Source organism: Chiloscyllium plagiosum, unplaced genomic scaffold, assembly GCF_037043375.1.
Source record: "Chiloscyllium plagiosum isolate Xiang-an unplaced genomic scaffold, Cpla_swu_hap1 HiC_scaffold_37, whole genome shotgun sequence".
In the NCBI taxonomy this organism is placed as follows: Eukaryota; Metazoa; Chordata; class Chondrichthyes; order Orectolobiformes; family Hemiscylliidae; genus Chiloscyllium; species Chiloscyllium plagiosum.
Window position 1 is genome coordinate 7,788,126 of NW_028270175.1, and position 12,342 is coordinate 7,800,467.

Here is a 12,342-nt window from a genome sequence, read left to right on the forward strand (position 1 = left end):
CACAGTGGCTGTGGCAATGTATTTTGGTTTATTCATTCACAGGATGGGAGTGTCACTGGCAATGTTAGTGTTTATTGCCCATCCCTAACTACCCTTGCATGAGGAATAGACCCACCAAACACTGTAAGGTAGAAGCTTCTTGAATTTGAACACAGAGATAATAGGGGAATGGCAATTAATCCAGCATCTGTAACATAGCCAAAAAAATCCCACAGTGCTTCATCGAACTGCTATCTAATAATGAGCTACTTAAAAGAAGATAAAAGATAAAGAACTGCAGATGCTGGCAATCTTAAATAAAAACAGAAATTGCTGGAGAAACCCAGCAGGTCTGGCAGCATCAATGGAGAGAGACATAGAGTTAAGTGATCCTTCTTAGAACAGAATTAAAGAAGGGTCACTGGACCTGAGATGTTGATGGCCCAGATACTGTGGGACCTGCTGAGTTTCTCCAGTAATTTTCATTTTTGTTACATAAAAATAGACACTGGGGCTGGATTTTTAGCAATCAGCAATGAAAGAATGACACGTGCCACTAACACGTCTCTGAAGATCAAGTGAAATGTGTGGTGTTAACTTCCTCCACGACAACATGCCAAGCAAATGGAATCTCTGGTATCCAAGAACTATGACATCATCAGGCAAGCTGTCAGCCAATCAGACTGAAGAGTTCACATAGACAGAAAGCCAGAAATCAGAAGTGTTGGTTAAGATTGCATTTTAATCATTTTGCTGATGGAAAAATAAAGATTGGGACTTAGAACCTTAAAGCACGAGTAGGCAATTCAGCCCTTTCAGCATCCTCCCTTAATTCGTGAAGATCGTGGCTGATCTGATTGTGGTCTCAAACCCCACTTTCCTGTCTGACCCCATAGCCTTATGTATAACATTAGGTTAGGAACTGAATTACCATAACTGTAGTGATTGGAACCATGGCCTGGCGAGTCTTATTGACTAAGAGATCCCTGATTGGGGCCGTTAATCTGGGCCAATCAGGGGGCCCTGGCTGTCAGATATAAACAGGAGATTCTGTATTGTCTGCACTTTTGTATGTAACTGTATTGTCTAATGTACAAATGCCATTGTCACTGTCTTGTCATGTGTGGAACTGGGATTTGAGGTTTGTCCTCCTCTCCCTGTAAAATGGTTGAACGGTAGGGTTCGGGGCCTAGCTTTGCTGCTCCTCTCCCTTGTAAAACTGCTGTCTTTTGTGTACAGCTGTCAATGTTTTTTGTAAACTGTTTTGTAATTTGTTTAATAAAATAAAAAAAAATATAAACAGGAAAAAAAAAAAAAATAAACAGGAGATTCCTCTTTCCCTGAATCACAATGTCTAAGAGAGGACGTGGTGGTTCATCCGGAGTGAAATTTCGCATCTCCCTTGGTCTTCCTGTGGGAGCTGTGATCAACTGCGCTTACAATACAGGGGCCAAGAACCTGTACATAATCTCTGTCAAAGGCATCAAGGGACGTTTGAACAGACTACCAGCTGCTGGTGTTGGTGACATGGTCATGGCAACTGTAAAGGAAGGCAAACCAGAGATCCGGAAAAAGGTGCATCCAGCAGGAGTGATACGGCAGCGGAAAGCGTACCGGAGAAAAGACGGGGTGTTTCTCTACTTTGAAGACAATGCAGGGGTGATTGTAAATAACAAAGGAGAAATGAAAGGTTCTGCAATCACAGGTCCTGTTGCCAAGGAATGTGCAGATCTGTGGCCCAGGGTTGCTTCCAATGCTGGGACCGTTGCATAAGAACTGTAAACAGTTTCTAAAATGATACCTGTATGATTCAATAAATATTTCTACCCCCAGAAAAAAAAATAAACAGGAGATTCAAGGAGTCTCCTCACTCTAGGGACTAGCTCTGAACTGGGTGGTCAGAGCATATGTACTATGCCTGTGTAAATAAAGGGTGACTTGGTGATGGGAAACCGGTTTTGGTGCAGTTATTTCAATAACCAAACTTTTTTAAAACATAAAATAAACTGTCATTTTTAACATCTGTGGAATCTTTGTGTAGAATGAAGGGAATGATACATTCAGTTTCTATTAGCAATTTCATGAGGCCCACAGAGATTGGTCATTAGTAATTATGACATGGTATGCTGTTAAAACGTGGTACATCACATTCAATAGTTAATCCAATAGTTACTTGTGTCACAGACAACAAAGGAGTGGTGAACTGATGCATTCTTACTGCTTTTCTCCCCTCTCCATTTCAAAAATGGTACTTCATGTTTCTTTTCATATTTTCCTTTTCCTTTGAAAAATAGGCAATCGTGTTTTAACCAAAAAAACCTATCTGTGACATCCAATTTAAAATGTCCGAAAGCAAATTATTTACAGTTTAAACATTATTACTGCAGTCGAGACTTAGGGAGGGAATAGTTTTTAACCATACATCACAGACTCTTGCCTTCAAGAAAGGAGAGAAAGGAAGGACTGCTGCTACAAATGATTTAAAATCAAAGATGTCAGAACTGGTTCACATGAGTTAGAGAGTCCAGTAAGCCAATGTCCATTTGAGTTAATTTCAGTCAGCTGTACAAAGTAATCTCTGTCTCAAGTGCTCATAATCCAATTGAATTGTTGGTGAATGTGTAGCAGTTATAAACTGGGAATTGAGCTGCTTCACAGCTGAAACATAATTTTCTTCCCAAAAATCAGACTAGTTGTGAGATATTGAGATTGGTGGCAGGCTTTCAGCTAAACTGGGAGTTGTTTACTCTCCTGGTGTTATGAGCAGACTGACAAAAATAAGGTAGAACTGTACAGCTGGAGGTATATGAATTAAGCTAGCAGTTTCAGGGCTGGGGCTTGAGATACTCAGCTATTGAAATGATCAATGGCCTACTTGTCACAAATAAAACCCATTGTGTCTTATAGTAGATAACCACAGAGAGATTTGTACAAAGTTGAACAAATGTGATTGCTTGATAGATTATTTTGTTCCGAACTGGTTATGATAGACATCTTGTCTATTAGCACTTTGTGTTCTCTTGGTTTAATGCTCATGCAGTGTAAGGTTTGACATGGTCCAGGAGGCAATGAGATAACTTTATCTTGTAAATTCTGGAAATTTCTGGAAGCAGTCTGGTTGGTTATTCTGTGTTCAAAAGCAGTCATTTGTTAAAGATTTATCATAAGTCCATTACAAGAAATAATTTAAACAAAATAATGTAGTTTTCTTTTTAAAAATTAGGATAATTCCCTTCCTGCTCCATCCACATTACATTTGACAGCTTCCCCATAGATGCCACCATTTCAAACAGATTCAGATTGCATTTTTGCATACAAAGAGAAGATTTGACTCTTTTCTGATAGGCATTATCAAGCCTAGCCCACCGTATGCTTGTACATTAGGTACAGAACAAAGAATAATGGCTCAGCCTTCTGAGAAAGGTAAAGTCACCATAGTCCTACCAGACCGTAGAGTTGCTCTCTGATCACAGAGGGACGTCAGGTGAGGGTGACCAAGCGCAGAGGAGGGGGAGAGGTTGAGCAGGAGTGTCCTTCATGGTAACCTCAGCTAATGCAGGAATTCAGCGTACGCTGTAGGCCTCACTCTGAATTATAATAACCAGCTATCCAGCCAACCAAGCTAACTGGCCCTTCATTAGAAAATAGACGAGGATAGGTTTTGAAGAATCATATTGGACACAAAGCTTCCCTCTTCACCACCGCTCCCAGACAGCACAGTATTTCCAGTACCTCCTGTCTTGCTTCAGTTTTCTAACATGTTTAAATTTTTCAAATCCTGTTATATCTTTACGTCACGGAAAAGAATAACTTGCATTTAAACAGCACTTCACATAATCACCAGGCATCACAAAGCACATTCCACCTAATAAAATACACGGGCCAATAGTGAGGGCACTGGTTTAAAAACACATTTCAAGCTTGTATTCTGGCATTTGATTCCAGCCAGCAAGCAGAAATAGAAAGTGGTGAATTGAGATACACGTCAGGGGGCTGATATAATGATGTTAGACTCTGCTGTCATGCAACTCTTGTCTTAATAAGACCCTACATTTTTTTGTAGTTAATACCATCTGCTCACTGGCCTTTCCTATTTCCAAATTAATGAAGTCTAAATTCCACTGGGACAAATACAGACCCAAATAAAACAAACATTCATTCTCTAAAGCCGAGAATTACATACAATTAAGATGCAGGGCAGTCTGTTTTTGACATCGGCTGAACAAAGAGCAGAACAGGGTGGCAGTGAGTGAAGTGGAAGTAGACACGGAGGTTGAGTTTTGATACAAAGGAACTCATTTTAAAGCAAACACTATTGAGAGATTAGAAGTAACAATATATAGTAAGGTTAATATTAGCTAGCAGATTACACAATTAAGATATCAACAAGTTGACAAACAGAATTGCTAGCTCAACATGGGAAATCAGATCACCTCAGAATACATGTTAAAGTTTATTAACTGGATGGAATATCACACAATCGTTACAGTGTGGAAGCAGGGCATTCAGCCCATCAAGTCCACACTAACTCTCTGGAGAGCATCCAAACGAGGCTGACCCCATGGCTGTAATCCTGTATTTCCCATGGCTAACCCACCATGGAAAATCCTTGGACTGTCAAAGGACGCCCACACAGAAATAGAGAGAATGTGCAAACTCCACACAGACAGTCACCCAAGGGTGGAATTGAACCCTGTCCCTGCTGCTATCAGGCAGTAGTGTTAACCACTGAGCTATTGTGCCACCTGTATATTGATGTATTTCTTCATAAAGACATGGAGCTACCTGGTGTGGGTGGGGAGATGGCGGTGGAATGTCACTGGGCTGGTAATTCAGAGTCACAGGGTAAAGCCTGAAGGATGTTGGCTCACATCCCACAATGGCAGCAGGTGGAACTTCAATCCAGTTAATCAATCTGCAATATACAGCTGGGAACAACAGCTATCAGTCTCTGATTCCCAATGTCCTTTCCGGATAGGAGACCTGCTATCACTGGTCTGGACTACATGTGACTCCAGACCCACACCAATGGTGCTGGCTCATGAAGACCAACTTATGAACGCCCACCCATCCCATCAAAGGCATTGCACGCAGAATCCTGGGGCTCCAAGCCACTATCAGATTAACCAACTCCAACAGCAGTGAGGATCAGATGAATGGAGCCATGAGGCATAGTCCGGTGGCCCTCATGACTACACAGTGGCTATCTCCATGCCCCCTCCCCTCATGCTGACTTTGGGGCTGTTCCTGGTAGCTCGCTGTCAGTGTCCTGTCTCAGTGCTCCTTTGAGCTGCCTCAGTTAGATACAGGCAACATTCCCCGTACCTCCTTATGTGTTTCAGAAGTTGATCCAGCTGCGTTTCTTGAAGCCTGGGTTCCCCTTTACGAGGTACAATGAGCTGATAACATCAGTCAGGCTGAGTTGACATAAATGGAGGTGTTGCAGAAATGGTACAACCGCTCAGTTGGAGTTTGTCAAACCAATTTTAAATGCAGAGATCAGAGGGGAAAAGGTTACATGCTTCTTAGAAGAACATACCTTGTGGATAATTTTGGAGTGAGCAAGCAGCAATGCTTCTCCTGTTAGTTAGCGATGTATTACTGGCCATCACTGGCAACTTTCACCCCACTTATAGACAGAACATTTTTGTGTTTATGAAGATGGAGGAGGTCATTGTTGAATTCTGGGTCTGTTTTATTCCTGTACAGTTAGAATAAATGGAAACTCCAGCTTATATTGGTTTGCATTAACCAGGAACACCAGACTGAGTCTCCACAGGACAGCAAGCCTGTCTTATCCTTCAGCAAACTCTAAAAGAGGCAAATTTTACATTTCAGAATGGCTTTAATAATCTGTTTCCTTCATTCATTTAAAATCTTATTCCAGAAGCTTTTTCTGTAAATTAACATTGTGAATTAAGCCTGGAACTGTCCTCAAAGTCACACAGCACAGAAACAGACTCTTCGGTCCAACTCGTCCATGCCAACCAATTTTCCCAAACTAAACTAAATCCAGTTGCTCACATCCCTCTAAATCTTTTCAATCCATGTACCTATCCAAATGTCTTAACTGTACCCACATCTACCGCTTCCTCTGACAGTTTATCCCACATACAAACCACCCTTATAGAATCTCTACAGGGTGGAAGCAGGCCATTTAGTCCATCACATCCACACTGACCATCCAAAAAGCATCCCTCCCTGTAACCCTGCATTTCCCATGGCTAATCCACCTAGCCTACACATCCCCTGACACCATGGGGAAATTTAGCATGGCCAATCCATCTAACCTGTAAACTTTGGACTGTGGGAGGAAACCCACACAGACACGGGGAAAATATGCAAACTCCACACAGACAGTTGTCCAAAGGTGGAATGGAACCTGGGTACCTGGCACTGTGAGACAGCAGTGTTAACCACTGTGCCTATCTTTGTGCAAAAAAGTTGTGCCTCAGGTCCCTTTTAAATCTTTCTCCACTCACATTAAAATGATGACCCGAGTTTTGAACTCCTATAGACTATGTGCAGAATGGAGCTGTGTGTCAGGATAGTTAGAAACATACATTGTGCATCAGGAATTCAGGAGAGGAATAAGATGATCCAACTGTTTGAACCTAATCAGTTGTTTCCCCGAGATCCTGACTGGCCTGTGACCTGACTTTATGTCCCCAACTTTGCCCTTTATCCCTTAATAATTGCAGCTAACAAAAGTGTACCAAGTTCAGATTTTAAAATAATAATTGATTCAGCATTTAGAGAGTCCCAAACTTTGTATGTGGAAAAGGTTGATAATTTCAATCTGGTTTTAATTTTTTGACTCACCCTTGACCTGGACTCCCCTGAACAGCAGAAACAGTTTCTCTCAATCTTCCCTCGCTGTTCCCCTTCATATTGTGAAAACTTTGATTTAGATTAGATTAGATTACTTTACAGTGTGGAAACAGGCCCTTCGGCCCAACAAGTCCACACCGACCCGCCGAAGCGCAAACCACCCATACCACTACATTTACCCCTTACCTAACATTACGGACAATTTAACATGGCCAATTCACCTAACCTGCACATCTTTGTGACTGTGGGAGGAAACCGGAGCTCCCGGAGGAAACCCACGCAGACACGGGGAGAATGTGCAAACTCCACACAGTCAGTCGCCTGAGGCGGGAATTGAACCCGGGTCTCTGGCGCTGCGAGGCAGTAGTGCTAACCACTGTGCCACCGTGCCGCCCACAAATCACCCCTTAGCTTTCTAAGTTCCAGCTGGTATGACCTAATATTTAATCTTTCCCTGTAGAACTAACCTTTGGAGCTCAGGGATCATTCAAAGTCTACCCTGAACTCTCAAGGTCAATATGCCCTTCCTTAAGCATCTGTCACGGTACTCCATTCAACCGAATCACTTCCGAATATTCAAGAAGATTAGCAAAACATTCCTCATTCCAACTTCCTTCTTCCCACATCTAATTGACTGCTCTAATTCAACTTTTGAAAGCCATAGTTAACTCCTCTCCCTATAAACCATCATCTCCATATCTCTACGGTGCTAACTAGAGATACCAGACTCCTTCCCTCCCCTTGTATCTCAACATAAATTGAAAGACACTTCACTAAGTAATGTGCCAGCACCCTCCTTCCCCATTCATATCATTCAACAAATATTTTTCAAGACAAATTATCCCCCGATAGTTAGGGTGGGGCAAGGAGTGTTCAAATTTCATTGTGCGCAGGACTCACCATAAGGTCTGATAGAAAAAGGGAAAGATGCCAATAACAAAGAAGAGATCATTCTCTTTCGTGACTGCCAGCATTTAATATATATTTTTGATTTTAATGCTACTAGTAATCTTCCTTTTACACAAACATTAATTATATTTCTTTGTACTTGCGATGCCTGTGGCAATTATTTATTAGCCAGGACTGCTGGTATCTAAAGACAAATTCTCCAGGCATCTACTCATCAACCACGAGAGCAATCTGATCAAACAACTGTCCTTATTAGATAGTCCCTCCAACCAGACTTGTTCTACACGTGGATCTTAACTCTTGCTTTGCCATTAAAAAGTTCACTAATTTATAGGCATAAAGTCATACATCATGGAAACAGACCCTTCGGTCCAACAAGTCCATGCTGGCCATAATCCCAAACTAAACTAGTCCCACCTGCCTGCGTTTGGCCCATATCCCACCAACATTTCTTATTCATGTATTTATCCAAATGTCTTTTAAACATTGTAAATGTATCTGCATCCACCACTTCCTCTGGAAGTTCGTTTCACACGTAAACCACACTCTGTGTAAAAGAATTACCTCTCATGTGCTTTTTAAATCTTTCTTCTCTCATCTTAACAATATACCCCCAGTTGTGAAATCCCCCTCCCCAGGGAAAAGACACCTACCACTCACCTTATCTATGCCCCTTATTATTTTATAAATCTCAATAGGATCGTCCCTCAACATCCTACACTCCCAAGAAAAATGCTCCAGCCTATCCAACCTCTCCTTATATCTCAAACCCTCTATTCCCCTCAACATCCTGGTAAGTCTTTTCTGAACCTTTCTCTAGCTTAATAAAATCCTTCCGATAACAGGGCAATCAGAACTGGACAGAATGCTCCAGAAGTGGTCTCACCAAAGTCTTGTAGGAGAAAGTGAGGACTGCAGATGCTGGAGATCAGAGCTGAAAATGTGTTGCTGGAAAAGCGCAGCAGGTCAGGCAGCATCCAAGGAGCAGGAGAATCGGCGTTTCGGGCATGAGCCCTTCTTCTGCCTGACCTGCTGCGCTTTTCCAGCAACACATTTTCACCAAAGTCTTGTACTACCTCAACATAACGTCTCAACTCCTATACTCAAAGATCTAAGCATCTGGAATTTCTCTTCCTGAGATCCAATTCAAATATTTAAGTTGGTTGAAAGCCTTCCCATTTGGTGCCAATATGTGATCACAATCAGACACATCTTGACATCTGATCAATTGTAAACTGATTTTTGGATTTTTTTTCTTTTTGCATTCTTGTTTCAGAACTTGAATGGGTAGTAAATTAAACTAAAAGATAATTGTAGATTCTTAAAAGCAACAAAAAGAAACACAAAGGTAGCATGGATGCCACAGAGACTATAGTTAGAAAAAAGGCAAGTTCAGATTAAAGAGACGGAGAGGTAGGAGAGGGCAAATAGGAAGGAAAATGATTGTGAAAGCACAAGTAAATTAATTAACTGTCAGATTTTAATGACAAATTCAAGTTTCAAAATTCTTAAACAACGATGCAAACAATTATAAATCAGTGCCCAGCCTGAAAAATGTTAGCTGTGTGTTTTATTGATAGTGGCACTAAATCACACAGAGAAGGAAAATGTTCTTACCTTGCCAGTCGAAGCAGTTAGAATCCAGCAAAGGATGAGTAAAGAAGAGCCAGTGTCTCTTTCAGAAATGAATCACAAATGTACTCAACTCACATCCAGAATAGGGATGAGACGAGAGAGTCCACTCCAAAATACATTGGGAGCGTGATTCACTTCAGTCAGTGGGAAGTCAAAGACCAATAATATTTAAAACTGCAGTGATCTTCCCTGTATCTTGTTGAACACAAGTCTGTCAGGTTGTTACCATGGGAGAGCATAATGAAATGAAGGGTCACCTCTGCAAAGGTCAGGAATGGCTGGCAATTGAACTTGGACGAGTTCCTGAGGATTTCATCACATGAGCTTCTCTCTTCAAATGCCCTGTCCACTCAGCCTTTTCTTCCTACCTTCAACATCTGTCCATATCTCATAGAATAATTCATAACTCATTGAATGGTGGAGCAGACTTGATGGGCTGAATGGTTTACTTCTGCTTTGACGTCTTATGGTCAAGGAAAATCAACAAAACCTCCAACATTTTACAAAGAGAATGTAAGAGCAGGGAGACTCTGGTGGAGCTGCCCCATCCAATAGTTAGGCCACACAGATGGAGTAGCTGTGTGGGCTTATGGTCATAGACAGGATGGAATCTCAGGAAAGGGGGCTCCCTTGATTTGGGATTTACCAGGACATTGCTGGATCTGGAAAAATGCAGCTATAATGGAATATTGGATAGGGTAAGGTTGTCCACTTGGAATAGAGGAAGCTGAGAAGATGTTTAGTGAAGATGTACAAAAACTAGGAAGGGCCTGGATAGATTTGAAGGGGAGGGACCATTGACCTTGGCAAAGAAGACATGGATTTGAAATGATTAGATTAGAGGATAAATGAGGAAAAAGCGGCTTCAGCCAGAGAGTGGTTGGGGTTTAGAATTCCTTGCTTGAAAGGATAGCGAAGGCGAAAGCCCTGGATTCATTCAAAAGGTGTCTGCAGATGTTTGTCAAGAGGCTGTAACCTGTAGGGCTATGAGATAGGTGCTGGATAGTGGAATTAGTCTGTGTAACTCGATTTCCAGCCGACGCAGACATCCTAAGATTCTAAGGTGAAGGTCATCAGGTCCTGAGAACTGGTCAGCCTTTCGGTCCGATAGTTTTCCCAGTACTTTTTCCCAGTGAATGCTTTACTCCTGCTCTTAATTCCTCCAGTCTTTTAACAAGAAGGCAGCTATACAATAAAAACAGAAATTGCTGTTGAAACTCAGCAAGTCCAGCAGCATCGATGGACAGAAAGCAGAGTTAACTTTTGCGACCCCTCTTCAGAATGGGTAATAGCAAGGAAAGGGTGGTATATTTTCTGAAGACAGGGAGTGAGTGGGGAGGGAGTGAATGGTTAGCTAGAGCTCAGAGAATCAGAACAACAACTAGGAGGCAGACAAAAGGATGGATAATGGATAGTCAGGGAGAAAGGAAAGCTGACAATGGAGACCATCATTAGGTGGAAGTGGGTTGGCAGGGATGGAAGCAGCTCAGATAATGATAAGGCCAGGGGCATGGCTCTGAGTGAAGGACATAGAAGAAGGTGTTCAGATTCTGAAGTATTGTATTTTATACTGTGCCCTGAAGGGTGCAGGGTTCCCAAGCAGATAATGTGATGCGGTTCTTCCACTAAAGTGCTGCAGAAAGCCTGAGACAGCGAACATTGGGGAGGCAACTGGAAACGCAAGGTCATACCTACCTGAAATATCGTATATTTGCTACATTATCACAATCTCCGTGATGCTGGAGTAATCAGTTGAGGGTGTGAGTGAGAAGGTTCTCTGTCAGTAAGTTTTACTTAAGGCAAAGCTGCATTTTTATTTAAGTGATTTATGGTGCAAATGAAGTATTACATTAATATGCATACCCCCCGCATTATGTTTCTATTACTTGGTGTGCATTTATACATTGATTATGTGGCGCTCGTGATCAACCAAATGTCCTGGTCCTTTAGGTGCTGGTTGATAAAAGGGTTGTTTTCGTATAAATGAAGCCTGAGTGTTATCCATGCCTCAGTTAGTTCCTAAGTACATAAAAACCAGGAACAGGCCATTCAGCCCCTCCAGCCTGCTGCATGATTTAATATGATGGTGGCTGAGCTCATCTTGGCTTCCATTCCACTTCCCTGCTCACTCCCCATAACCCTTCAACCCATTACTAATTAAGAATCTGTCTATCCCCTCCATAAATTTATTCAGTGTCCTTGTGTCCCCTGCACTCGGAGGAAGTGACTTCTACAGATCTATGACCCTTTGAGAAAAATAATTCCCACTCATCTCTGTTTTAAACCCATTACCCCTTATTTTAAAATTATGACCTCTTATTCTAGATTACCCCAGAGGGGGAAAACGTTCTTCCTATGTCTACTCCGTCAATCCCCTTTAGCATCTTATGTACCACGATTTGATCTCCTCTCATCCTTCTAAACTTCAGAGAATATCGTCCCAAACTGCTCACTAGGAGACAGTGAGGTCTGCAGATACTGGAGATAAGAGTTGAGAGTGTGTTGCTGGAAAAGCACAGCAGGTCAGGCAGCATCTGAGGAGCAGGAAAATCGACATTTCAGGCCAGAGCCTTCATCAGGAATCCTTCATCCTGATGAAGTGCTCTGGCCTGAAACATGTATTTTTCTGCTCCTCAGATGCTGCCTGACTTGCTAAACGACTCACTCCCTTCAGTGGTTCAATGGTTAACACTGCTGCCTCACAGCGCCAGGGACTCAGGTTTGATTCCACCCTCAGGTGACTGTCTGTTTGGAGTTTGCATGTTCTGCTGGTAGACAGACAGGCCATTTAATAGTTCCTCTGGTGGGGTCTGCATTCCTGTTTAAAAACAGTCATGATGCGGAGGTGCTGGTGTTGGATTGGGGTGGACAAAGTCAAAAGTCACACGACACCAGGTTATAGTCCAACAGGTTTATTTGAAATCACCAGCTTTCAGAGCATCCCACCCCTTAATTATGATGGTGATGAGCAGAAATCATTTCCTTTGA

The 12,342-nt window shown here is 42.1% G+C and overlaps 1 pseudogene; it reads left to right on the forward strand.

The window, feature by feature from the left end:
* Positions 1–1,317: 1,317 nt before the first annotated feature.
* LOC122540150 (large ribosomal subunit protein uL14 pseudogene) lies at positions 1,318–1,825 on the forward strand (annotated as a pseudogene).
* The last annotated feature ends 10,517 nt before the right edge of the window (positions 1,826–12,342 follow it).